This window comes from Mus musculus, chromosome 3 (assembly GCF_000001635.26).
Source record: "Mus musculus strain C57BL/6J chromosome 3, GRCm38.p6 C57BL/6J".
NCBI lineage: Eukaryota > Metazoa > Chordata > Mammalia > Rodentia > Muridae > Mus > Mus musculus.
In genome coordinates this window covers 17312179-17340099 of record NC_000069.6, presented here as the reverse complement: position 1 = coordinate 17340099, position 27921 = coordinate 17312179, and the positions used below count along the sequence as shown (strand labels likewise).

Here is a 27921-nt window from a genome sequence, read left to right as displayed (position 1 = left end):
GTGGATTTCTGAGTTTGAGGCCAGCCTGGTCTACAGAGTGAGTTCCAGGACAGCCAGGGATATATAGAGAAACCTTGTTCCAAAAAACCTAAACAAATATATATATATATATATATATATATATATATATATAACTTTTAAAAACTTACACTATACATGCCAGAAGTCAAACACTCCCTTTGGGTAGACATGGTAAACTAATGAATGGGCACTGATCAAAAACCTAATAGGACAGTCATTGGGTAATTATTTTCATAAATTGGGGTAAGTTTTGGACTGTAGACAACAGTTAAAGATCAAAATCTTTTTATATCAAAGATTGATTGGTTTTGGAAATAAGGAGGATATATTCTAAGTCAAGTCTTATACATAAATTGTTAACCCAAACTGGGTATGGCATTTAGAGGCGTCTATACCTGTAGTGCTATCGTAATAAAAGTGACATTCTTATGTGATTAATGGGTAAAACAACCATGGAAAGTGCTGCATAGGCAAAACCCAGTGAGCTGGAACAAGTGTAAAATCTCTCTGTTTAACAGGAAAATGTGTGGCTGGCAAAGTCTAAGATAGAATGTTCTTCTGCTCTGTTTCCCAAATGTTCAGCACACTTTTTTGTTTGTCTTTTAAGATCCAAATGTAATGAAAGAATACAAAGCATTGCTATGAAATATTAAGTACATACACTTAAATAAGCAAATGAATATATACATGGAAATGAACACTGTCTTTCAAACAAGCTATGTTATAGCCTTATACATACAGAACATTGATATTCTTTCTCCTCAAAGGTTGTATAAAACCAACTCTGATTGTGATCACACATGAAAGATTGAACAGCTTATATCTCTGAGCTTCTTATTACCTTTCTTTTCTACTTTTCTTATTTTAACCCCCCAAAATATGGGTTAGTATCACATAAATATAAAGTCTTTTTGTGATAACTTGACCTCATTGAAGATTTGCAAGGATGATTGAATCATGAAGGCCATTTAAAGGAAGAATGTTTACACAAATATGATGAATATGAACTTAGTAATGCCTACAGATGAGAGTACTCTAAGTTTTGGTTTATTTCTTAGACTGACAACATTAACTCAAATGTCATTTAAACATTATATAATATAACTACATTACATATAATATATATATAACATATTGTATATTATATAAGATATATAATCATAATATATTCATATATATGTTTCTATATATACATATATGTAAAACTGCAAATAAACAAACAGATATATGTCAGTGAAATAGTTCATGGCATTTTAGGAAAACATGGTTAAATCTAAAAGGGTTATAAGTAAACTGATTTTTAAAAATTGAGCATTTTTAACAGATTAATTTTTATATCTAATTAATGTGTAAATTGTCTTTAAAAAGTAAAGGTTTAATTTAGTAAACTAGACACAAGAAAACACTAGCATCCCAGGTATTTTTTCAATGTCTGTGATTGGTTATACGAATATGGGAGAAGGGTGATATTGCTGGGTTGTAGGAATATGGGGGGGGGAGTTTAGTACTGATCAGTTATATGAATATGGGAAAGGATGATAGCGATTGGTTATATGATTATGGGGAAGGGTGATAGTGATAGTCATATGAATATGGGAGAAGAATGATAGTGATTAGTTGTATGAATATGAGGGAAGGGTGTTAGTGTTTAGTTATATGAACTTTTACTTTCTCTTATAAAATAAATTGGAAAAATAATCTCTCTTTGTACCTCAAAGAATCTACAAAAGACCATTCTTTGTTTCCATTCTTCTTCAAATCTATTAGTATTTATCCCTTAGTAATTTGTAGTTAAAAACGAAAAATATATTTTTAATTGTCGCGCCTGCTCTCGACCAGCAAGAACGACGCGACCACCAGTCCTTCTAACAGCAGTTTATTCAGTCCTGATTCTTCTTGTTTATATCTCCCCCGAACCCTGGGCCTCTCACTCCTTTTATACTCTCTCTCATCCACGCACCACAGGCCACACCCCCTCGCCAGTCACGAGGCTTCAGCTAATCAGGGCAGCAGGGGCAAATCTCCACCAAATTGGATTCACCTGTATCCTGGTACACCTGCGCAGCACTCAAGATGTTTCTGTCTTATATGAGGAAGTTAGGTGCAAGTCATATGACTTAGCTGCAGTCCCTGGCGCCTTTGGGACTGGCGCCACACCCGCTCCCCAAATTTAATAATAAAAGAATGAATAGTATTGTTCCTCTACAAAATAAAGTTTGTCATGAAACTGATAGCACAGCTTAGATTCTTGGAGGTTTTCCTTATCATTATTATTTCTCTCTTTATATGTCAGAAACTAAAGATCGGGTTTATTTAACCTTTGTTTGTTTGTTTGTTTGTTTGTTTTGTTTTTTCGAGACAGGGTTTCTCTTTATAGCCCTGTCTGTCCTGGAACTCACTTTGTAGACCAGGCTGGCCTCGAACTCAGAAAACCACCTGCCTCTGTCTCACGAGTGCTGGGATTAAAGGAGTGTGCCACCACGACCGGCTTTATTTAAATTTTTAATAAATATAAACATACTTTTCTTTTCAAACAGAGAAAAATAATTTATTTATACAAAAATTAACAATGAGAAATATAAAGGGAATATATCTCAGATCATGTATACCTTCACTGACTTCTTTAAGTAAATCCTTTTTCATTTGCAAGCATACAAGAATATAGGCTACTATATTTACAAATATGTCTTATGAACTTTGCTTTGAAAATAAACTTCAATGAGAAAGTACAATTAATACCACATTTAGGTGTTTAACATGCAAATAATGTCATAGTTTGACTCTCCAAAGTAATGGAGCCAAGATTACTTAACAGTTGAAGCATGTTAAAAACATTTGACACTTGTAATCAGGGCTTTAAAGATGTTTATGTGATCTTTTTAAATATGTCTTGCATCTGTGATCATTTCTACTTCTCCTTACGCATAATAGAGCTTTCTTACCCATCATTCTCTGTTCGTCTGTCTGTCTGTCTGTCTGTCTCCACAGACATGTGCACACACATGTACACATATATATGCACGCACACACAAATATACACACATGTATACACACACACACAGATTATATATATATATATATATATATTCCACAATCTATCAAAAAAGACAATCAATTAAGCAATATAATTGTTCAATTTGATTAAGATTTCAGCTTGTAAAATTAAATATATTTCTTTCTTTTTTGGATATTTTCTTTATTTACATTTCAAATGTTATGCCCTTTCCTGGTTTCCCCTCTAAAAACCATCCTCCCCCACCCCTTACCCCCTCTCCCTGCTCACCAAACCACCCACTCCCACTTCCTGCCTCTGGCATTCCTCCACACTGGGGCATAGACTGTTCATAGGACAAAGGGCCTCTCCCCGCATCGATGACCGACTTGACCATCCTCTGCTGCATATGCTGCTAGCGTGATGAGTCCCACCATATGTGCTCTTTGGTTGGTGGTTTAGTCCCTGGGAGCTCTGGGTGTACTGGTTAGTTCATATTGTTGTGCCTCCCATGGGGATGCAAACCACTTTAGCCCCTTGGGTCCTTCGTCTAGGTCCTTCATTGGGGATCCTATGCTCAGTCCAATGGATGGCTGTGAGCATCCACCTCTGTATTTGTGAGGCACTGACAGAACCTCTAAGGAGACAGCTATATCAGACTCCTCTCAGCAAGCACTTGTTGGCATCCACAACAGTGCCTGGGTTTGGTGATTGTAAATGAGATGGATCCTCAGGTGAGTCATTCTACCCTTCATTCTATTATTAGCATCCGGTTATCTCGGTCAACTTTAATTTATCAATGAAAAAAGGTAAACACATTGTGGGCAGATGTCAGAATTACTTGTCTAGTGAGAATAGGGAAGTATGAGGGTTTTAAAATAGTATGTTGTTTAGTATCTTCAAGACTATTGATATAAATAAAGAAATTGTTTAAGAGAATTTTGATAGTGAAAAGTGGGAAAAAGAAAAAAAAAAAAAACTTTTCTGTCCCTGGAGCATCCTGAATTATTCTACACTGCTCACATGGCTTTTTGCATGTTTTCCTCACTTTTTACTTTTGCAGTTCTAGGACTTTCATTCTCTAAATGTGAACATGAGTACACATGTTCACACAAACGCATATTATCCCACAAGTTACACACAGATGCACACACACATATAAACACATACTTCTCTCTCTCTCTCTCTCACGCACGCGCGCGCGCGCACACACACACACACACACACACACACACACACACACACACACTGGCTTAGCATATAAGGCAAAGTAATATCTTTGAATCATAGCCCCTGTGTCCTTTGTGAATGATATTGCAACTAGTGACACTGCATAAGAGTATTTGCTAATAAAAAATGCAAGAATAGAACATCAACATTTAAGCCTGCAAATTACTCTCTCTGTAAGCATGGCTGCAGCAAAGCACAATTCTCTTATTTTTATAATTATTCATATTTTTATTACATTTTCCAACTGAGGAATGATTTGAAAGCATGAAAAGTGAAAAATATATTATTTGTTTCAAATAACCCACAGAATTCTGAACCAGGAAAAGGAGAAAAGATACAAGAAAGAGGCCAGAGTAATTACTATTGTTATATACTATTCAGTTTAGAATTTTTCACATGTCAAATTACCTTATTTGCTGAAACACAATTAATCCAAAATACAAAGAATTGATGCTCACACATTTCTATAGTGTGGTTTCTGAAGTTTGCAATGAAAACACACTTTATTCACACTTTGAAATAAACATTCCTCATAGAACAATAGTGTAGCATAACAAATTGTTTGCAGTTTAGTATAATAGCTATTTTATTTTATTTTTGTTACAAAAGACAAATTCCTAAGAGGAATAAGACTGGAATGAAGTAGTTAAATTGTAGGTGTCTATGATTGTTGAGATTGTAGATGATTTATTTTCTTATTATTTGAGTGTTATATTTTACATATTAGATAAAATAAGAATTAATGAAGCATTTTTCCCTTTGAACAAAAAAGATTATAAAACTAATTCTCATTTGATAAAGTATAATCAGATAGGAAAGTCTTTTTCTAAACAGACATTAATGTTAATGTTTCTCTAAATACTGTTAAGCAATAGTTTCAGTAAAGATTTATTCTTTGAACAGTTAAATAATGGAAGAAACGTGTGCCATTTAGGAATTCATCTGGTTCCAAATTCATCTGTAATAACATGAGAGTTTATTCTTGGGGAATTTTGAAGATTATTTAACCAAAATTTCTTTTGTGTCACAAATAAATTCCATCTCAAGTACACTTTACAATAATTTTAGTTTGCTGACAAAATTATATCTTCTTCAAACCACATTTTACAACCTTTTAATTTTTGGTAGTTTCCAAATATTTAGTAAACAAATACTTTAAGAATATTATGCAAGTTGGAGATAACAGCAGTGATATAGCAATAAAATTTGATATGGTTAGATATATTTCTGATATTTTTCTTAGAAGAAACCTGTTTTCTACCAATTTACATTTATATATATATATATATATATATATATATATATATATATATATATATATATATATATATATAAATATAAACACTCAGTTCTAACTGGGATGCCTCCATCAAATTCCTCCCTTCAGAGCTTAGGGAAACCCACTGGAGAGGATGCAGAACCTAAGAGCCAGAGGGGATGGAAGACACCAGGAGAACAAGGCCTTCTACATCAACTTGAGCACAGTTCATATGAACCCAGAGACTGAAAGAGCAAGCACAGGGCCTGCGAAGGTCAGCACCTTGTCCTCTGTGTCTATAGCTGGGCTTCTTTTTATGTGATTCATGAATGTGTGAACAAATAGGTTCTTTTGATTCTTATGTGTTCCCTTGGCCTCTTTTCATATTGTTGGTTTGTCTTGTACAACTTCATTGAAATAACTTTTTGTTTGTTTATTGTTTGATCTTATTGTATATTATTTTCTATGTTTAAATGAATGAATTATGAATGAATGAATGAGTGAATGAGTGAATGAAACCCTAGACACCATGGTATTGAGTGTCGATGGGTATATCAGCCACTTCAGTTCAGGTCTTATATTGTAATTGACCAGCATATAATCGGACTCCATAGATTTTGTTGTTGTTTATTTATGTGTGTGTGTTTGCATGTGTGTGTGTGCATGTATGTGTGTGCTTTTATTTTATTAAAGCCTTTTTCTTTCTTTCTGGGTGCTATGTTAATTGTTTTCTTGCTTTTATGATATTTTGTTGATGCACTGGGTTTTTGGTTATTTTTTGAAAAAAAATCAAGCTGGGTTGGTAGTGACAAAGAGAATCTAGAATGACTTGGTTAGGAGAATATGATCAAAATATATTTAAATTGAATGTTTTAAATAATGAATAGTATAATAAAAATGATAGAGCCACAGAGATGTTTTCAAATCTGTTTTCCAAAATCTCTTTTGTTCCGGTTAAATTTACATTCTAGTGAAATAAATGTAAAAAAAGAAAATAGACAGTTGCCATGCATGCTTTTATATATATATGGAATTCAAAATAATAGTGCTTAGAACATGTTTATATATTACTGAAAAACTTCTTTGCAAATTATATGTAGAAAACAGAGGAGATATTGTTGCAGAATGATGAAATATTGGTGCAAAAAAAGTAAATTAATCAGGTGTGAAATTCAGTTGTGCATACTTACTCAGCAAGTTAAAAATACTAATTTTGTTCTTTAATAGTAAGGAGAGATTGTTATTTCTTTGCCTAAAGGTCCACTATGATTGAGAAAATATTAACCAGACTGTATGGCCTGAACGTGGCTTTGATGTCCTCATTCTTCCTTTCTGAAGAGAAAGGTAGGAATCACATCCATGACTTCCTTCCTTTCAGACAGGGAAGGGTATTCAGTGCCAGTCCTGCCTTTCAGTCTCCCCCTTGCTCTGTCCTGTGGGAGCACCTCTCCATGTGAGCACCTCTGCATGTGAGCATCTCTGCACATCATCTGTAGTAGTTTACTTTGTTTTGCAGAAATTACGTTCAGGCACATTAAGCTTTAAATGTGTGTGTGTATATGTGTGTGTGTGTGTGTGTGTATGAGATTTGACATGTGCATTTTCATCAGTTACCATTTTGTACTAAATCATTTGCAATTAGAAAACAAATATTATTTAATTGTGGATATGCAAATATCCTCTTTAAAAAATAAAGATAAAACATAAAAATAAGGACAGGGAGTTTCATGCACAACTTGCCTTGAAATGCTCTTCTTCTTGCCTAAGTGGTAGGACAGTAGCATCAAAAAAAAAAAGGATTCCTGTTCTATGAAGAACAGTAACAAAACTGCACTGTTAAAAATAGAATAAATTTAGAAAATGCTAAACAAATACATTATTAAGTTCAGGTATACTCTTAGCACCTTACTAGAAATGCTTTCTCATTGCTTCTACTTATATAAAATATTATCAATAAACAGGATATATTAAATCCTCTCTTTGTAACCGTTTACAGGTTACTTACACGCACTGCTTTGCACAACTTTGCCAAGCACATTATAAATCATTGTCAGAACTGTGCTAAACAGTCATTTTGACTCACTCTACATGCAATTATTTTTAATCAAATATTTCATCAATTATAAGATGCATTAATCTTTGCATGTGGATAAAAATAACTCATCTATTTCTAAAAATAGTGCTTCCACTAAGCACTTTGCATGCCAATCTGTTTTACAAGATTTTTCAGGTTTTCTTTTTATCTGTCAAGTAAAGGTTTTTTTTTCATTCGAGCCATAGATAATTTTAATATCAGTTCTTACACTATGTAATCAAATGCATTTCTACGTTTTCAGTGCATTTAAGGAAGGTACCAGTAGCTGTACACTTATTTCTCAATAACATTTTGAAGACACAGGGTAAATACTTTAGGAGAAGAGGCATTCTTGTGAAATATGGTGCATACTATATATCATTCTCTAGTAACTCGAATTTCTTTACTCGTAATATAGATATACCAAACTCTTCACTTAAAATGATAAGACCCAATGCTTACTAATGCATGCTTACTAATACTATTTTTATATAAAGCACTATTTTTGTAGAGTAGCTCTTAACACACTAATTTTGTGCTGTGTTTTAAAAACAGCACGCATTTATTGCTCACAGTTTGCACTAAATATATGCCCAGAATAAAATACAATCTTGATGCATATAGAAAGGCTTTATTACTCATATCTTTTGTTCGTATTTATTCCTAATTTTAATATTTTATACTTCTTTATAAACTATATACACATACGACATCATTGTGAAACATTAAAATACATTTATTACTTTCAGTTACTCATCTGTAACAACAAACCACAGTGCATAGCCAAAATTTATAAATGACCATTTTTACATTATGACAGAAATATGGATATAATTTTATTCTTAAAATTTCGAAAAGCAAATTATTCTACTAAAATATATCAGCATAAAATTGCTATTTATTTTTAATTGTGAAAGAGTTGTTTTCTACAGTATTTAAAATGTATTAACATTGAATATTTTTATTTTTAATAAAAAAGGCTTTATTTTGAAAACTTTCCTTTATATTCCCGTTTCTCTAATACAAAATGATTTAATTTTCATGGCACAATTATTAATCACCTTTGTTCTATATTCCCCATTATTTTAAATCACAGTCCTAATACTTGCCTTCCTATAAATACCATATTCTGAAGATCAAAATCAGAAATACCTATCTGCATATGATATATGATGCTCAAGAAAAAGAATTCTTTGTTATTTTCCTCACTATTATCTGAAAATCTAGACACAGTTGTTTCTACAAATGTGATATTAGTCTGCATGCGTTTTCATGTCATCATAGACAATCTCACTTACAGAAAGGCCATTTCAATGTAAGTATATCTTCCTACACAAAGAATCCTGTTACAATCTAAGAATGTGGGTTTTCATTTCCACTCAATGCATTTTCACTCAGCATTTTCCAATTCTATAATGCAAACATATACAGAGAGGTTAAATACAATGTTGGCTCTGCAGTAGCTGTACAGAAGAGAAGCACACATTTTGCCCAGACTTCCCTGAATTTAAACCTCAGCCAATAGACATGTTTCAATGTGTACCTGAACAGAGCCAGTGCCAACCAAAAGAGAGTAAATGGGCAGAAAGCTTTCTTTATAAAATGTCACAAGTGATATAAGACAGTGATCTCAGAGGAATAGGGTGGATCCTCGAAAGCATTTAGTTCAACATTTATTTCATCTATTTAATTTCGTGACTGAACCAGATCAAATCACAGGTAGCCAAATTGTAGATTCAGCTAGCTTCTCTTATTCTCTGGCACTTTTTGTTTCTACATTCCTGATACATTCTTTCATTTCCCAACTCTTCTCTTCCCAGGCATTTGTACCACAGGAACCTGACAGCAATTGTTCTGATTCATGGCTTAGGAGGAGCAGCTGATTAATCCCTTGTCAGCAGTCTTGACCCGGTGTGGAAAATAGAATCTTCGAAGGCCTACTCACCAATATATCAGGAGCAAGGCAGCATGGCTTACATCGCTCTTAAATTCAAGGAAAGTTTAAGACAATGCCAAGCAGCAATCCTGGTCTCAGAAATGCTTTATAGGAACATTTGGACACAGAACAGGAACATACCAGGGAGAAGAGTTGAACAATTGTGGCTTTCTTCCCTGGAATAAAAATCTTATATTTTCGGTCCTCCACAAAATACTTTTTAAAAAAAAATCACTATTTTCTTTATCATAACTATTGTGGTCTGTGTTTTGATATGATATAACATGTTTTGGGAATTTTAAATCATTCCATTTCCTTCCCTCTTCAATGAGTATAGACACTATGAACATAGAACTCTAATTTGTACATTGTATAAAATAATTGCAAATAACTTCTATTTCTAGAATCATCTTTATGTGACACATTCAGCTGTGAAGAATATGCATACTATATAGTTTAAAACAGGAATGTTTCTACTGAAAACCATTTTAGTTCTTGAAATGACAAAAGCCTTAAACTGAACACATTGCTACTTTTAATCAAGAAAAAAATAACTTAGTAATATAAAATGTGGTCTCGGAACATATGATTAAAGTACAGAGATGAAGTGGGATAATGTCCCCCCCTTTTTTTTCCAAAGAGGACCATGTACATGAATCCAATATTTATGAATTTTATTTACAACCACAAAGCAGACTGAAAATCTGTCAAATGATGTGAAATCCTAAAAGATGCAGGGTGTTAAGAGATGGTGGCCACCAAAGACAAATCAAGTCTCAAAATTAAAACTATGCACAACTAATAAGCATACACATGAAAGATGAGAGAGAGAGAGAGAGAGAGAGAGAGAGAGAGAGCATAAGAGACCCATCTATGATAACCAGAGGAAGCTGAAATGTGTTGAAGCCTTTCCCTTGTAAACTGCATAATAGCACTTTCAATGTTCCCTTTCTGTCATCCCCTGTAACCATCAAGTTCGGGTTCTGCTGCTGCAGTCAGGTGCACGGGCACGGAGCTCTTACGGTTGGCTGCATAGAATTCTGAGGAAAGCCACATCTGTACCATTTTTTTTCTCTTGGACAGTAATAAATAACAATTTGTGTTCATTTAGATTTTTTTCCCTGAGTATATTTACAGCAAGTTATTCAGTTTTTTTTTTTTTTCTTATCCTCTTAAAGCATAGGTTTAATTTTGAGTGCATCTTTCATTGTGAGAGTGTAAACCTTTGATCGAGTGGCATTTGCATTTCATTATAGGGAAGTGCTTTACATTGTCTTCATATGCACCACCCAATTCCATGTATCATCTTGGTTTGTGCTAGTCACTGTTTAAAACACTGGCTATTAAGTGTGGCTTTGTGGACAGAATCTGTATGTTCTGTGCAGTACAAAACAGAAAAGAACAAGGAAAAATTCAAAATGAATAGGTCATTTGAAAGAAATATAGTAAGTTTTCATGTGATTGTTTTCAATATAGTATTCTCGGCAAAAGAATGCAAGTCATCATCTAAAACGTAACATGTTCAGATTGGCCGTATCTCATCATTTATTTCTTTTGTAAAAGAGCAAATGGGATGTATTTTTAGGTGTTTCTTTGTGCAAGTTCCTAGCAAATCCTGTTGGGATAGCATTAGAAATAATAATGAAATGAGCTGTAGGTAATGGTATAACTCTTGGAAAGTTTTTAAATGTGAGGCTGTGAAAATGTGTCCTTTGAAGGATCAGCAAGCCTGTGGCATTGTCTGTGAAAATGGAAAGAATTGATAAGGCTTCTGTGCTTTTGATCTTTATCAGGTTTGCAATGATTCCTATTTTATAAGGTGACATATTTTTAGCCTTGTTGCAGGGAGAAATGTTCTGTTTTTCCTCAGAAAGCTGGCAGAAAACCATTTTCCGACCTTGTCTGCTTCATTTATCTACATGTAGATATTAAACCTGTCTCATCTCAAAGGCCCACAAACACCTTGTCAATAAAGTAGTAAATTAAACACTGGCATAAAAACATTACCCTGTAAAATTTCTCATTTGCAGCCGACTATATTTGCCACTTTCAGGCATAGCATTTTAACATTTAGTAAATTTTAAATAACATAAGATTTATTTTATTGAGAAACAATTCAACATTGAATAATGTCATTTATTTTATTTTTTAAAGAATTATTTCAATACAGTATGTATTTCCTATGGGTGGGGGAGGACATCAGGTGCATTTGCTAGGTTTTACATGGCATCTTCTAGGAGGGGTAAGTTTACATTTTATACAGTTGTATTCCCTTTCATCACCAATCAAAGCTTAGCGAAATATCAGTCACAAATTTCACAACCGGAGAATTTGTTTTGCCATGTTAGACATAAAATATTGGAGACCCTTTCTGTGTTCTTCCAGCTTTTCTTCATATCCTTGGTAAGGCAGCATGTAGTAGCTCTGAAACAGGAGATGTTTCTTTGGTATTACTACTTGGAAGAGCTGTTTGCAAGCTTATTTGCTTCCATGTTATGTTCATAAGCAGGAAAATATAATTTATTTCTGCATATCTGCTATCCCGGACAAATCAAGGTGACAATCCGTGGTTAGCTCTGTCAGGCCCTTTGTCCTAGCGCTGCTGTGAATGGAAGTACAATGGGAGCAAAGTGAATATATAACAGTCCAGCTGCCTTGTTGTGACAGCCCTGTCCCTCCATAGCAGTGTGTCAGTTCATGTTTGTGTACCAGTAGCCAGTTCATATGATGACAATGCAAATTGTCTGAGAAGTCTCCTAGCAGATAACAAATTAAGCTGGGGCTTGAGGTGTAGGGAGGAGAGGAAAGGGGAGCTTGGGCACATGTCTTTGGAAAATAATGACCCGTAAAAGGTTATATTTTGGTACAGTGATTATATTTCATCGCAGGACCGTTATCCCAATTTTGGCAAGTGTCTCAAAGACGCAGGTAGGCGCTTACACTTAAATCGATCATACCATTTCTGTGTGCAAGGTTCGGCATTAATGTTGCTTCCTGAGCTGTTTATATTTCATTTACGCATGCAATTAATCATCTTTACTGTGTTGATGCTACTGGCGTCAGCAGTGCAACTTAATTAAATTTGAAATTATAGTACAGTAAATATAGGCTTCCAACTAGCCAGGCCAAATTAAATGCTGTGGTCTATTTCTTACCCATGGTGTTTTCCAATTTAAGTGTTCATTTGAAAGGTTACTTTTCAGATTAAATTCGTTTTCCTTTTCTGTTTTTTTTTTATTATTATTATTTAACTGTTGCTAACCTAGAATAGTTCTCTTTCAACATGTACTTTGTTCCTCTTTATCATATCTAGCCACAGCTTTATGAATATAATGTAATCCATGGGTATTGCATTACCTATAATCTTTTTCTCGTCAGATGTTACAGTTTCTGTAAGAAATGTTTTTTCCTCCTGATAAATTTTCTACTTCTCTATGATATGCCACCTGGGCTGCTTTTAAAAGGCCTCACCTCCATTTTGTTTCAGGCTGGTAATCAAGCAATTAGCCCACAAAATGGAGGGCCTCAGTCTTCTCTGTATACCATCTCTTAGATTGTTGGTTTTACCTCTGTGAAACCATAGAGAGAACACTTTACTGCTGATCCCGTGAAACGGGCTTCTGAAGAATGACACTTGGTTAGGAGAGACCAACCATAGCAACTTAAGACTTTTACGTGGTACCAGTAGCGAACCATCCTATAAGCAAGACATGCACAGTCCTGGTCTTACTGATGAGAGTAAAGTTTAAGCTGCTTATTCAAACAATCCAAAGATAAAGCTTAAAAGTATAAAACACAGCTGACATAATTTCTTTAAATGTTTATTGTTTTCTGCAGTACACTGTTCTCCAAACAATTCCTTCCATGTCTAGCAAGGTGTGTGAATAGAAATCCCATCACACTCCCCATTATGCATACAACGCAGGGTTTGAATCCTGAAAAATTTGCCTGTAAAGTGCAGCATAAGACTTGCGTGTAAAACGCACATGCTTTTTTCTTTTTCTTTTTCTTTTTTTTTTTTAATGCAGCGCTGCCATGTCTGCACTTTTTGAAATTGCATATTTATCAGTTCATGAATTATTCATGAAATTGGAAAATGCTGGGGAGGGGGCTGTGCTAGGAGGAAGAAAAAGAACACACACACACACACACACACACACACACACAGGCACGCACACACAATACATATATGCTTGAAATACTCGCGAGGTGCTTTTCACCTGTATTCTAGCGATTCTGCTAAAGACAGCTGCAGTTTGAATTTTTATTCCTGTGGGTTGCCTTTGTATTCAATATTGTATATTTCTGACATGCAAGAATTATTTTACTATGTTATCTGTATGCTATAGGGGAGATTTGAAGAGTACAGTTTGTTTAAAATTAAGGGTAATAGGGACTACAATGAGTGGTATGTATCAAAAACTTCTAAAGTGTGGAGTATTTAATAAATATTCATCTTTCTCTGCCAGCTTTGATTGTTGTCAAAAAGAGCTGACAGATTGAGGATTAATGAAACATTTCATAAATTAGAAATGAAACCCTCAGCAGAATGTCCCAAGTAGGAAGCAGACATGGCTTAAGCTAGAGATTCATTCGGCTTGTGAAGGAAGCCATTCTCAAATGCAGCATTTTCTCTGAGCTTGGGAAAAAAATACACTTCTCGTGTGTGCTGACTGAGAGCAGATATCCAGCTTCTCCTTAAATAAATCAATGTTTTCTACATTTAAAGGCAGGTTGATAATTTTTCTTATTTTAATAATAATAATAATAGATAGATAGATAGATAGATCAACAGCAACAAGCCAGAAATGACATGTATAGTCTATTAATGAGAAGAAGCATTTTTTAAGGTCAGGCAACGGCAAATGCAATGCAAGGTTATAAGTGCTTCACCGGTGCTTTGTTGGGTGTTATCTGTGTTTGCTGCAAATACACCGGGTTTTTAAGATTAAAGTCAGTCATATTTAAGAGCACACCTATCTTTGTACTATCCTCCACAATACAACCTTTTGATAGGAAACAAAACCCCCCAGTCTAGCCCTCCCTGTTAAATAAAAGCAGATAGCCTGTGATAGAAATTATAAAAGTCCTCTTACAATTTCATAAGCTACTCACAGCTGCGTGTTAGCCTACAACAAAAGGTAGGGTATTTTGATCCATACATTCTGGAAACAAACAAACAAACAACCTAGCCAAAAATATGCTAAAAAGGAAAAAACTGTACCTATGTATTATGCATAAAGTGCTATGTTTAAAATTTGAAAATCCAGACGTCGCAATTTTAGGTTAAAGTTGAGGCTGTAACTTCCCTTTCTTTCTTCATTGCTCCATTCATTTGTATCTATCACCTATTCTCCAGGTTTGCTCTGAATCAACACTTACCTGAAGTTCCTTCTCCCTACCAGCTAGAGATATAGAATTTAAAAGTGGGCTAGTAGAGTGTATAAAAACGTTTAGCCTAATCACTCCCTAATGACAGCGACTTATGTCCTCAGTGCAGTCGATTTGTTTCCTGGGTTTTAAACGTAGATTATTTCCACGGTGCAGGCTTAGTGTAAGCTGCTGAGAAACCACAAGCACCGCACTTCAGCCTGAGTTTGGGAAATCCGCCAAGGGTAATCTGATTAAAAGGGCATTTTTTTACATCATGGTGCTGCTTCAGAAACTGCACAGCCCAACAGCATGAGTTGACTGAGGACTAAACAAATAAATTAAAAAAAATGTTTTCTGGACACTACCTAGTTTTTTTGCTCAGAATTATAAGCTTGATGATTTCCTTCAACCAAAGCGCAATGGATAAACAACATGTGCTTAATAATATAGCTGTGTCCCACGGCAAGTGACTTCTTTGGGGCTTTGACTGAATCACTTTTGCTCCTATGAACTTGTATCCTCCATGTACCACTCCTGCTCTATGGCTGAGAATGAAAACACATATTTCTAGTTGAGTTCTGATGTTGGCCTACACGAATAGGCACAGTGCTCTGTTCTGAGGAGCAGTCACTTGCGGTTTTCCCTGAGAATCAGAAAGTTATGGTTGCTTGAGAAGTTTAGCAGCTGCGAGTTGTTAAAAGGTAATTATCATGTCTTAAATCTTTGGTGGCTTTTGAAGGATAGAACATAATACTAATTAAATATGTCATGTTTACACACAGCAAAATACAATCAAAAGAGCCTTTCTTGCCTCATTTTTGAGGCATTTCCATCCTATCCCATGGTATCTACCTGTGCAACTAAAGACATTATTAAAATGGCTCACATTGTCCTTATAACCTTTGACAATGGGGAACAGAAAGCGTATTCGACTCCTTATCATGTAAATAGAACATTGTTACATTCTTCCAATGTTTGCACAGATTGACTGCAAAAAAATATTTGTTTTGAGTCACTTCTTCACAGGGCACTTGTGTAATGAATCATATTCACCTCTTGTTTATTGGAGGACAATTTAACTTTTTCTGTCTTCTCAGTAACAAATCAAAGATTTTAAAATAAATGAAACATTGTAACCTGAGACCATGACTTCTCTCTGAAGGGAACAACAAAATATATTTTCATTCTAAGTGCTAAGCTTGGACAAATGTGCCAAAGCCAGGGAAACTATTGTCTATGTATCAGTCCTTGTCCAGCCCTTTTCCTCACAAGGAGCAACTTACTAGAACAACTGAACCTCACCCCTAGCCTGAAACCAAAGCTCAGCAGTCCAAGATGATGCAAAAGTGTTCCTTTACCAAACAGGGTGGATGCTGATAAACTAAATGGTTTTTCTTTTTACATAAATATTCCTTCCTCCAAGGGTCAATCACAAGTTTATCTTGTAAAAATAAAACTTTGCCCAGGAGAGGACACATTTTCATGCATGTATTCACTTATTAAAGTGCCCTTATTACCTAGCATGCCTTCTTATGATGGAACACTATTTTAAAACATGTTTAATTATCCTGAATGATACACTGTGAACTCAGTGGTCTTCCTGACAATAAATTCTCACACACATTTTTCTCACTAAATGTTTAAAAAACGGTGGCTGAAACAAAATAGTGGATTTCCTAGAATTCACTTTATAACTTAAGGGATCACAGAGTGAGAAAAAATATGCAAAAATCTCCACTGAAAAAAGAAACCCCGTGCTACTGCACACAGAATCTGGGCGTCTGCAAGTGGTCATTAAGGATTATAGGTTGTTGGTTTTTTTTTTTTTTTTTTTTTCCTATTGAACTACCAGGAAACATTGTGTCAGAGTGGCTCCAGAGGTATGTGATAGAGGAGGTTCAATGTCAAAATATGATGTTACTATAAGACAGGGGTGATATTGCATCATAACAAAACCTCTCTCTGTGGCTGTAAGATTGTCAATATGGAATCAGAGTACATTTTATCGTCTTTCTTCCTCCTGCAGAACAGCATGGCTAATTTGACTCATGCACATTGATATGAATGGCCCAGCATTATATAATTGAAGGTTTTTGTTTTTGTTTTTTTCTAATGTCAGCACCATTGTCAGCTTGTAGGGCAGAAATACTGCTCCAGGGTGCCAAAGAACCCAAAAACATATCCCTGTGACCCGAGACAAAAGGAAATGGCTTGATTCTGGTTGGGGTATAAGCAAAAGTGGAGAGGTATAGCTTCTTTTTCTGCATTAGGCATTTTATTTTAGAAGCCATCCTTTGAAAACCTTCTTGGAAAAAAATTGGCTATGAAAGGCTATAACTCTATATATCTTTGTCACCCCTTTGTAGCACTATTTAATGATTGTGAACCAATTTTTCCCTTTGAAGTTTAATGACATATATTTTTAATTTAGGTTTGAGATATTGCTTTAAGATTTTTTTTTAAATTTTGTGCCACTTAAAAAGACATATTCACATCAGGAAGATGTCCTGCTGTTCTAGGGAGGGGAGGGGACAACCATTAAAAAAATCTTGATAATCAAGGCCACCTGTGATCCTGGGCTGCTTTCTGGAGCACAAAGACATAGAGAAAAGCCGTGCTCCAAACCAGAGCAAATTTCTCTGATCCACAAGACAGTTCAGCCTCTTCCCATTAAGAGGAAAGAAAGCCTTGCCACTGCAGGATCAGCTGCTCTCTGTTCCTTCCTTGGGAAAAAAAATGAGGTGGTTTCTATTTAACAAAAAGTCCCATGACCTTAGTACAGTGGCTGCTTTGAAACACCAATCTATTTAATGATGCAAATTACAAACAGAGGGAAAACATCAGAAGAATCTGTCTGGAAATTAGCTTGTTTGACTGAAAATTAGCAAGCTTAATCGAACTTGCAGGATTCAGATGTTCTCTGCAGAAGCATGGTGTGGGGCTGTGGGTCAGTTTCCGTGATTTCAGTACTGAATAGATCCTCCGGGAACATTGAAACTGATAGAGGAAAGCTGGGTTATATCTGGACACTCTTAATAAACAAATTATTTAGTGGATGTTTATTATACACCTTATATTTCTAAAGAAACACTCATGTGATAAGTCTGTGTGTAGTCAACATAGAGAATGTAAGCTAAGTTACTGGTATATTTAATACTTCTTACAATGATGATTGTAATTCTTCTTTGGGATTATAGGGTAACTCTATGTCACCTGTGTAGGCGCAGGAGTTTATTTTGCTTTGGTTTAAGGATATGCTATGGAGGCAGTGTGATCCAGTTCATGCAGAGAGAACCCTTGTAAATACTGAATCTAGTCAAAGACTTCAAAGACTACTTAAAACACAAGACTACCATAGTCATGAATAATTCTGAAGGTCAAACATTTGTGCCATGTAGAGATGACAGTATCAGGTCATGAAGACCTGTATTAAAACAGTGATTCTAAAATTAAGAAAAAGATTCAATCACATTAAAGCAGTACTTTTACTTTCTGAGGGCTGCAAATAAGCCCTTAGGAAGGACTTTGAGCAGCTTTAGAAATATTTGTGATTTCATATTTTTATAGATTAATAGGGTGACTACACTTGTCTGTTTATAATATCAGAGCAGAAGTCCTTAACCATTTGTGGAATACACCTTCTGCTGCATGCCTAATCATGCAATCTAACTATGTATCTGACAAAAAAAAAAAAAAAAAAAAAGGGCACAGAAATAAATGGTGATAGTCACTGCACCAGGAGCATTAGTCTCAACTCAATTGCTAAATGTTAAGTGTATAATAAACACATAAAGTAGCTTTCTGTCCTATAAAAAATAAAAACTTTAACTGGAGAAATATAGTAGTTTGCAATAGAAATAGGAATCCCTTCTAATGAATATACAGAGTGGAAAGGAATTTACTACTAGTGTTTGTGTATCACAGTAAAATAATACTGATTATTTTAGGCAGATCATGTCAAAAAGAAATAGTGAATACCTTTATGATTTAAAGATTTTAAACAGTAGATTGCATTATTATTTGTTATCATAGAGTTTAAGTTTTAATGAAAATTGCTGGTATTATTTCTGAAGTTTCTATTGATAAATCTGACACTTCATAAATATGTCAAATTTAGTTATTGGGTACATATTGTAATTTCTAACTTTTCATGAAAAACATAATTTATTTTTGAAGCTAGTTTAAAACATACATGATTATTTTATAGTGTCATCTCCATTAAGTTTTTAAAAATATATGTTTTGGTGATGAAATAGATTTGATGTTGGCACAGAATGCCAATATCAATAGCACAATATATCCTACTTATTTAATAGTGATATTCCATTCCATCAGTTAGATGTATTGTAATTCTCTACTTGAGCCTTTTTTGCAAAATATGTAATAGATACTATTCAGTGTTCTACTATGCTTTGAATAAAATTCATTGGCTATCATTAAATGCTTAAAAAATATATTTTCAAATTAATGTGCATAACTTATCTATCAAACCATGTTATTGATTTCTGCAGTCTTTGTTTAGCTTGCATTTAACATTTTGTTCATTTACTTAACCAATGTCTTTAAATTGATGGAGAACCAAGAGAACAAGGGTTCTCAAAGAAATAGGTTTTAAAACTGTTACTATGAAGTCAGTGCCTCCCTCTTCTGTATACACTGTCTTGTTTGTCAGAACAAAACACCAGTGACATTTGGTTCAATTTTGTTATAAACTTGATAAACATCTAGTATAAAAGCAGTTGTTTAATTATTCTTTGTCAGTTGTGGAAATACATTCCACAATAAGAATTTTTTCTTTCCCTTTCTTTGATAGGTATCAGCATTCCTAGTGACACTCAGACTTCGTACTTAATACTACACAATTTTAATTTCGGGATCTGAACAATTTTCTGCAACTATCCCACCTCCAGATAGAAATTACCTCAGATTCTTCATCTCCCTTCCTTCCCGACAATTTCCTCTAGGCTCTCTTGCAGTTTTGTCCATTGTTAGGGACTGACAAGTAGCTCACTGTTCATGCTGCCTGCATTTAGCTATTGTTTCAAGCTTAAGTTTTCTCATCCCTGGGGTGGGAGACGCTTAAAGCTTATCATAAAACGGTTTTGCCAAAGTACAATATGGAATCACACAGACATTCATACTATTTTTCTATTTGGTTTGCCTTAATCTTCCCTTCTTGTTTGGTAAATGAATCCTCTTATTCTGTGATCTGAAAATATTGAGTGCATGAGGTCTATCTAGCGACTGAGTTAATTGTAACGCAGAATATATTTACACAATAAGCTTTTGAGTTCATATAAGTTATACTGTGATCCATATAAATAGATGATACAATGTAATACATATGCAATTAGAACATGTTCATATTAGGATATATTGATAATGTACTAATATATGTACATTAGACTTATTAATATCACTGTATATGACAAATCGATTTATTAATTTGTTTCACTTCAAATATGACTTTTGTGAATTAAAAATGCAAATGGCTTGTAGGCAGGAAGTACATTTTACAGTATGAAAAAATATCTTCATAGGAGACCATAATGGCGATGAGTTCTTAACTTCCCCTTTGGTTTTGAGTGAAACCTCCTTTGCAGGTGGAAGGTGGGAGGAGGGGCGAGATCTTTGTGTAAAATCGCGGTGCTGATGGAGGCAACCCGCTTTTCTGCTGCAGATGCACATCCATTCTGACACCTTAGGCTGTGGACAGCTCCTCTGCTGAGAAATAGCGGCTGGCCACAGTTCCTTCGCACCCCTCCCCCATTTGCTCCTTGCATGCCAATGATCTAGGCTCTGGGTGTCAGCTGCAATGCCTGACTATCTGCAGCAGGAGGCTACAAGAAGGACCCACACTGGATGCACGTTTGGGGGATCGCTGCCACCCTCTAGGAGAGGGAAGGAAGCAGGGGCGGAAGGCTGAAGAGTATCTCTTTTCACACCTCCCCAGATCTCAAGGTCTAAAATACAGGGGCCTATAAAGACAAGAAAATTGTATTTAAGCACACTACCTTGTTAAAGCAACAAGGCCACTGTGTACCAACTGCCTGTAAGACGTCCCTTGTCAAAGACCTCGTGCCTTTAGAGGAGTCTTTTTGCTTTATGGAATAGCTTTTTAAGAAAGTGTCTACTTGTTTACTTATTCTCCCGTCATCACTAGGTTGTTTGTGCTGGCGGCACATTCTGGTCATTACACAAAGTAAATATTAACAACAGGAATGGAATGTGGAATTGCCTTAAGCATATGCAAAATTAATGCTTTCCTTTCTGCAGGGACAAAGGCAGTTCAAAATGAAACCTTCCTGAAGTCAGCATCGTCTTCATTCTAAAAATGAAACTTTTGAGTAGTAATTAGCTAAAAAAGAAAATACCGAATATTGGACATGTTAAGTCAAATAAACACTTTAGTCAAATAATTTCTATATATTCTGCAATTTTAACTTTGCATCCTGTGACTTCCTGAGTAAGAAGTCTTACTTAGTATTCCCCCGTTTTCATAGTGTAGATGTACTCCAAGGCACCAAGCACATAGAATGCACTTACACCCTTCATAAAAAGATCTGATTCGAGGCAGGCAGCCAGAGAGAACTTCAAGAATTTGGCAAAGGCAAGAACATATCTTAACCTACCCCAAAATCTCATTTTGAACATGTAAAATTTCAGTCACTAAAAAAATAAAATAAATTTAATTATGTATAGTTTAGTACATTCTCCACAGAACTGGTACCAGAAATAGTTTAAGAACAAACTGTCCTAAGTTTTATTTTTACTGGATCTGTAGGTAAAACTGCCAAAACTGTCACTTAAAAGATGTGTACAAGATTTTGGAGTCCTCATTTCTAGTTCAGAACTTTGAAACTAGCAGTCAAATATTTGGATACTCACCTGTTCGGTTGTTCAGATAAAAATGCCACGACGGCCCAAATCATTTTTTCCTCTAAATGGAATCAGAAAAAATAATCTAATAAGAGACAGAATAGAAGAAAGGCACAACAGCAGGAAGAAGAAGTTACAGTGTGTCTTACTTTGACCCACTTTAGGAGCTTTCCCTTTCTAACAGGCTATATTTACACAGACACTATCAGCATCTCTTAGAACCTCTAGGCTCATCGCCTGGATGGTGCTTGCCATTGTGGACTCAATCCACCTCCCCATTGCTTGAACCATGGGGTGCATTATGTTGGTCTAATGTTAATATAGCAATCATATTAGAAGGGAAAAGAGCTCTTGGAGACCTCCCATTTCCAAAGGCATTGGACCCACCTTCCCATGGCACTGCCCCACACAAAAGGAGCAAGACTGAACATTTCTTGTTGTTCTCTGTATTACTTTGGTGGAGAAAGATCACCATGGTCTGATTTAGTGTTTTCAAATAAGTGTGCCCTCTGTTACTGTTCTCTATTGAGAGACAACACAGCCCAAGCAGAGAGTTCAGCTTGGCCACTAATGGAACACAAGCAAGTCTTTGTCAGGCCACAAGTGATTACTTGAACAAGTGCCAATGAAGAAACCAAACATTAGAACTGGGCACTCCAGACCCTCAAGACAAAGGGCCAATTGACTTGCCTCATTAGTTTTTGTGCCAAACATGTAAACACAGTTTCCTCTCTATCTTTGATGCTCAAAACATGCCAGCTTGTTAACATCTTGGGTGGTACTGTGGTTTATGAGTCTGTAAATACTATAATGTTGAATTGGGTACTCTTCTCTCTTTATTGGAAAAGAGATTTTTTTCTATTTTTTTTTAATAATAAAAAGAGGATTTTTCTGGCAGTTTCCAAGACTGTTATAAGTTTTGACAAAATGATCAAAAATAAGTACATATAAAAAAGAAAGAGAAAAAAGAAGATGTGAGAGAAGAAAGGTGAGGACGAAGGGCTAAGCCAGGGGAAAGGCAGCTGTGTTTTCACTCAGGTCTATTATAAATGTTTACAAATGAAAGGGATGCCAAGTGTTGCTGCTCCTTAGGTCAGGCTTAGACCTGCGGCTTACTCTACCAAGAACACCTACATTAAGAATTTTACATCAGAGGTTTATTGGGTGAGCGATGCCTTCTCTGTTTATCTTTACTTGTTTCTCTCTGCGTTGGCGATTTACCTTTTACACCTGTATTTTTTTTTCATAATTTCTGTCCCTCATACTTCATTGTCTACAACTATGTTGCTCTTTATGTTGCTTGATACAAAACACAGAACTCCCATGATTAGGCTAACAGGAAACGGGACTGGCTCAGTGGTCAGATATTTCTACTTATGAGTCTTTTATCCCATTAAACAGCTATATCAACTTCTTCTGTTTAAAATAATTTTCACCTATGGAAATGGCCACCATTGAAGTGTTGTGAGCCAATGTAAATTATCTAAAGTAATTTTCCATATCTGTCAATATTAGGATGCATGTATTTTACACATGAAAAATTTCATTTGTAACAATAAACTATAAAGATGCAGTTATAATAATACTTGCAATTAAAAGAATTGAGGTTAAAATCCTTAGACTTGGGGCTGGAGAGATGGCACAGCAGGTAAGAGCACTGACTGATCTTCCAAAGGTCCTGAGTTCAAATCCCAGCAACCACATGGTGGCTCACAACCATTTGTAATGAGTCTGATGCCCTCTTCTGGTGTGTCTGAAGACAGCTACAGTGTACTTATATATGAACTTCAAATCACGTAGGGACTAATTGAACAGATCAGGGGGAACCCAAAAAGAAAAAAGCTATATATCAGTTAAAAAGAGTGCTATTTGTATCAAAGTAGAATAATCCCAAATTTAGATTCTTTTCTGTATGAAATGGCAGAGCATTGAACATTGTGTATATTAATCTAACATTTCTATGAATGCCTACATACTTAAATATAAATTCATATGCAGATATGCATTTATGTAATATAGTCATAGTTTATTTCTGAATTGAACAGATAATTAAGAATAAAGTTGTACCATGAATGGACAACTGGATTCTCAGAAACAAATGAGGAGTGAAGCTATATTTTGCTATATCACCTTTGTACTTTTTGAAATTTTCTATCTTTATATCCTTTAGTGTATTGAAATAAAATGCCTCATTTAAACTGTCTTCATAGCTGCATATGACTATTTAGAGCATTAGTAAGTTATTTTCATCCTAAATATAATTAAATTAGGGCACATCCACAGGGCATAAGGACTGAATGTTGATGCAGGTTTGTTTGTTTTTTTTGTTTTAGTTACAAAGGAGGAAAACTTTTAGGGCTAAGAAAGTGAAATACTAACAAGGAAGTACAAAATTTGCCTACACGGGAGAATGAATATCTGGAAGCAGCATGGGAGATTCTGGGTCTCTGATAAACTAAGTACTGGAGAATGAGAAAACCATAGAAGAAGAATACCTGGAAGCAGAAAGGGAGAAAGCAGAAGGCAAATAAACTCAAAGGCAATTTGATATGATATTACCCTTAGTCAGAAAAACCAATACAGAGTTTTGTGGGGTCCTAGAACATCCTTAAGTTGAAGCAAGTTTATCATTATGGGAGGTGCATTAACTCTGCTGGGCCACTAGGGTACCATTTAATCCTATGTTCTATCTTTGTAGCCAATGGACTAGAAAGAGATAATTTCAAAATAATCACACCCCAGAGGTCTGCAAAAGTTAATGTTTCTCCTAAGTGAATGACTTTCCATTAGGGAGTTATTTAGCCCCTAGGGAAGATAGAATTTTTTTCTCACAAAAGAACAGTGGTTGGGAGATAACAGCTGTGGGGTAGAACATGGGAGATCCCAAGTATCTCAAGACTTTTTTAGATTCATGCTTATACCCAAGCCAGCTTTTAGTATCCCTTTGTTCCAGAGCACAGGAAATGTACAACAGTCCTTCGTTTGACTCAAGTCCATTTCTGACATGAAATGATAAGAGAGCTCCTGTGAAGGAAATGGGGAGATAATTTAATAAGTGAAGTGCTTGATGAACAAGCATGAACATCTAAGATCCGATCCTTAGCACCAGCATAAAAGCCAGTCTGGATGGCAGGACTCTAACCCAAAAGCCAGAGGCAGGAGGAGCTGGGATTTTTCTGGCCAGTCATTCTGTTTGAAATAATGTACTCCACATTCAGTAAAAGATATGACTCCAAAAATAATATGACAGACAGTAGAAGAAAGCACTCATGTATACAAATGCATGCATAGGCAAGCATATCCGCATGCACGCATATGTGAATCTTACACACAATAAAAATGTAAAGGCAATAGCTATAAAAGAACTACAGTAAAATGCACTTTGATGTTGATAACAACCTGTTTGAGAGCCACAGGATCCAGTATTGAAAATCAAATTCCTATAAACAACTTGAGACATTAAAAAAGTCCCTTGACTTTTTCATGCTTAACTGTTTTTTGTTTAGAAAATGGGAGTCAGAGGGAACAGGGGAAATGTATAGATGGTCAGGAAATTGAGCAGAGATGTAATGGGGCATGGGGAATGGGAGTAGCCACCAGAAAGTCCAAGATGCCAAGAAAGTAAGAGACTCTCAGGGCCCAATGGAAATCACATTAGCTGAAATAACCAACGAAGGGGATAGAGAACCTATAGAGACCATATCCAGAGGTCAAGCACAGCACCCAATTGAGGGATGGGGCATCTACCCATCTCCAAAATTTTAACCCAGAATTGCTCCAGTCTAAAGGAAATACAGGGACAAAGAGTGGAGCAGACTAAACGAAAGGCTACCCAGAGACTGCTCCACCTCGAGATCCATCCCATATGTAGCCATCTAACCCAAACACTATTGTTGATTCTAAGAAGTTCTTGCTGACAGAAGCCTAATATAGCTGTCTCCTGAGAGGTTCTGCCATGGCTACAGCTGCATATGTAGCAGAGGATGGCCTTATCTGGCATCAGTGGTAAGGAAGTCCCTTGGCCCTGTGAAGGCTTGATGCCCCAGTGCAGGGGAATGCAAGGGTGGTGAGGTGGGAGTAGGATGGGTGGGGGAGCACCCTCATATAAGCAGGAGGAAGAAGGGATGGGACAGAGAGTTTACAGATGGGAGAATCCAGGAAGATGTATAACCTTTGAAATGTAAATAAATAAAATAACCAATAAAAATATTTTGACATTGTGAAACAAAAAGAAAAAGATAATGAGAAGTTCATAGACCATAGCATAGCATAATAGTCATGAGAACCTTCATCCAGTAACTGGTGGGAACAGGTGAAGAGATAAACAGTCATACAATAGGCAGAGCTCAGGGGGAATCCTTCAGAAGAGTGGAGAAGGACTGTAAAAGCCAGAAGGGTCAAGAACACAACAAGAACATGGTCCACAGAACCAACTAGCCAGGGCTCATAGGGGCTCACAAAAGCTGAACTAACAATCAGAGAACATGTATGGGTCTGAGCTAGGTCTTCACCATATATGTTACAGTTGTGCAGCTTGGTGTTTTTGTGGAACTCTTAAGGGTGCAATCAAGGACTTTACCTGATTCTTTTATCTACTTTTGGAATCCTTTTTCTCTTACTGGATTGCCTAAACAAGTGTTAATATGAGGTGTATACCTAGGGATAGCAACTTGTTTGTGCTATGTTTGGTTGATATTTCTGGGCAGCCTGTCTTTTTCTGAAGGAAAATGGAGGAGGAGTGAATCTAGGGTGGGGGGGGGCAAGGAGAGTGGGAAATATAGTCAGGAATAATACGTGAGAAAATAAACAAACAAACAAATAAATAAATAAGAAATTCAGAGTAGGTGATCTCTAACATATTGTTTATCTCTAGATTTACTACTTCAAATTAACCAAATATATACAAAATCTTCAACTGAAAGCATTTATGAAATACACAATGGAATTTTATACTTGTTACATCCTTCTATATTTTTCTCTCATCACAAGAAGAGAAGAATGTCAGTTTCAGGGGATATGACTTGCTCACAAGATAGAAATGTAAAAGGAAAACTTGCCAACTCTCAATGGCACTGACAATATAAAGAATCCATAGTCATACAAATTAGTTTACAAACTCAGTGATGATAAACTAAGAGAGGATACATAAAATGAAAATGAACAAGAACAAAAAGAAGATACTTAAGTTTCTAGAGGAAAAAAGAGCAAAATAATTGGTAAAAATCTTAGCATGCAAAGAAAAGAACAATCTAATATAAGGGTAGCAAGGCAGTTTACAATATCAGACTTTGTATAAGACTAATAAAAGTTAAAAATGAGGAAGTTAACAGTGTTGTATAGGTCAATATCTGTTGATGTAAACCATTAATAAGATTATAAATATATAATCTAATATACAATTACATAATCTAACATCTAATATATATTATATAACATGTATAATTATAAAATTATCATATAGTATAATAAATATAATATAAAATAATATGATATATAGTATACTATAATTATACAATGATTATGTAATATATTATAATATATAATCTAACATATACATGCATTTATATATCACATATGATATATCACATATGATATATTTTATATATATAATCTAATATATAATATACTACACATACTCAAACATATACACACACCTTACATTTATACACATACATATGTACACATATTGTGGTATATAGTTAATGTATATATATGTGTGTGTGTTAATGTATTTATATATGTTAGATTATATATCTAATTATATATATATTTTATGAAACACAAAATTCTTAAGTTTCTTCCATGTTTGGATGAGAATTGTGACATTTAATTATGATTTGAAGATTTACCATCAAATTTCAAGATTGAAAGTCAATTAAGTGATGCCATCAAACACAACACATACACCATAAACACATACACATGTGAACACAAGCATCTCACACCCCACATTCACAAACATACACATATGCTCAGACAATGAGTACTATAATTTATCATAAGACTTTAATGTGTTAAAAGGGAGAAAGTATTATTATTCCAAATATTCCACAACCTTATCAATATAAAAAACAGTCAATGACTAAGTAAGTTGATAATTAATATTAAAATACATAGGAATAGAGTTTAGAGAAATTAGTTCAAATATTTTTTCTTCT

At 35.1% G+C, this 27921-nt stretch overlaps 1 long non-coding RNA gene across 3 annotated transcripts in view; it reads left to right on the top strand.

Annotated features, from left to right (window-relative positions):
• The window catches only part of Gm30340, a 469847-nt gene extending 445881 nt beyond the window's left edge, over nt 1-23966 (top strand). For 2 of the 3 annotated variants that reach the window (XR_880680.2, XR_880678.2), the window contains 3 exons: nt 5631-5775; nt 6760-6845; nt 9396-23966. This is a non-coding gene — a long non-coding RNA (predicted gene, 30340). Of the gene's footprint in view, nt 1-3567; nt 3748-5630; nt 5776-6759; nt 6846-9395 lie in introns of those variants that run through there. The other variant, XR_389596.3, reaches the window with a different exon arrangement.
• Nucleotides 23967-27921: the final 3955 nt, after the last annotated feature.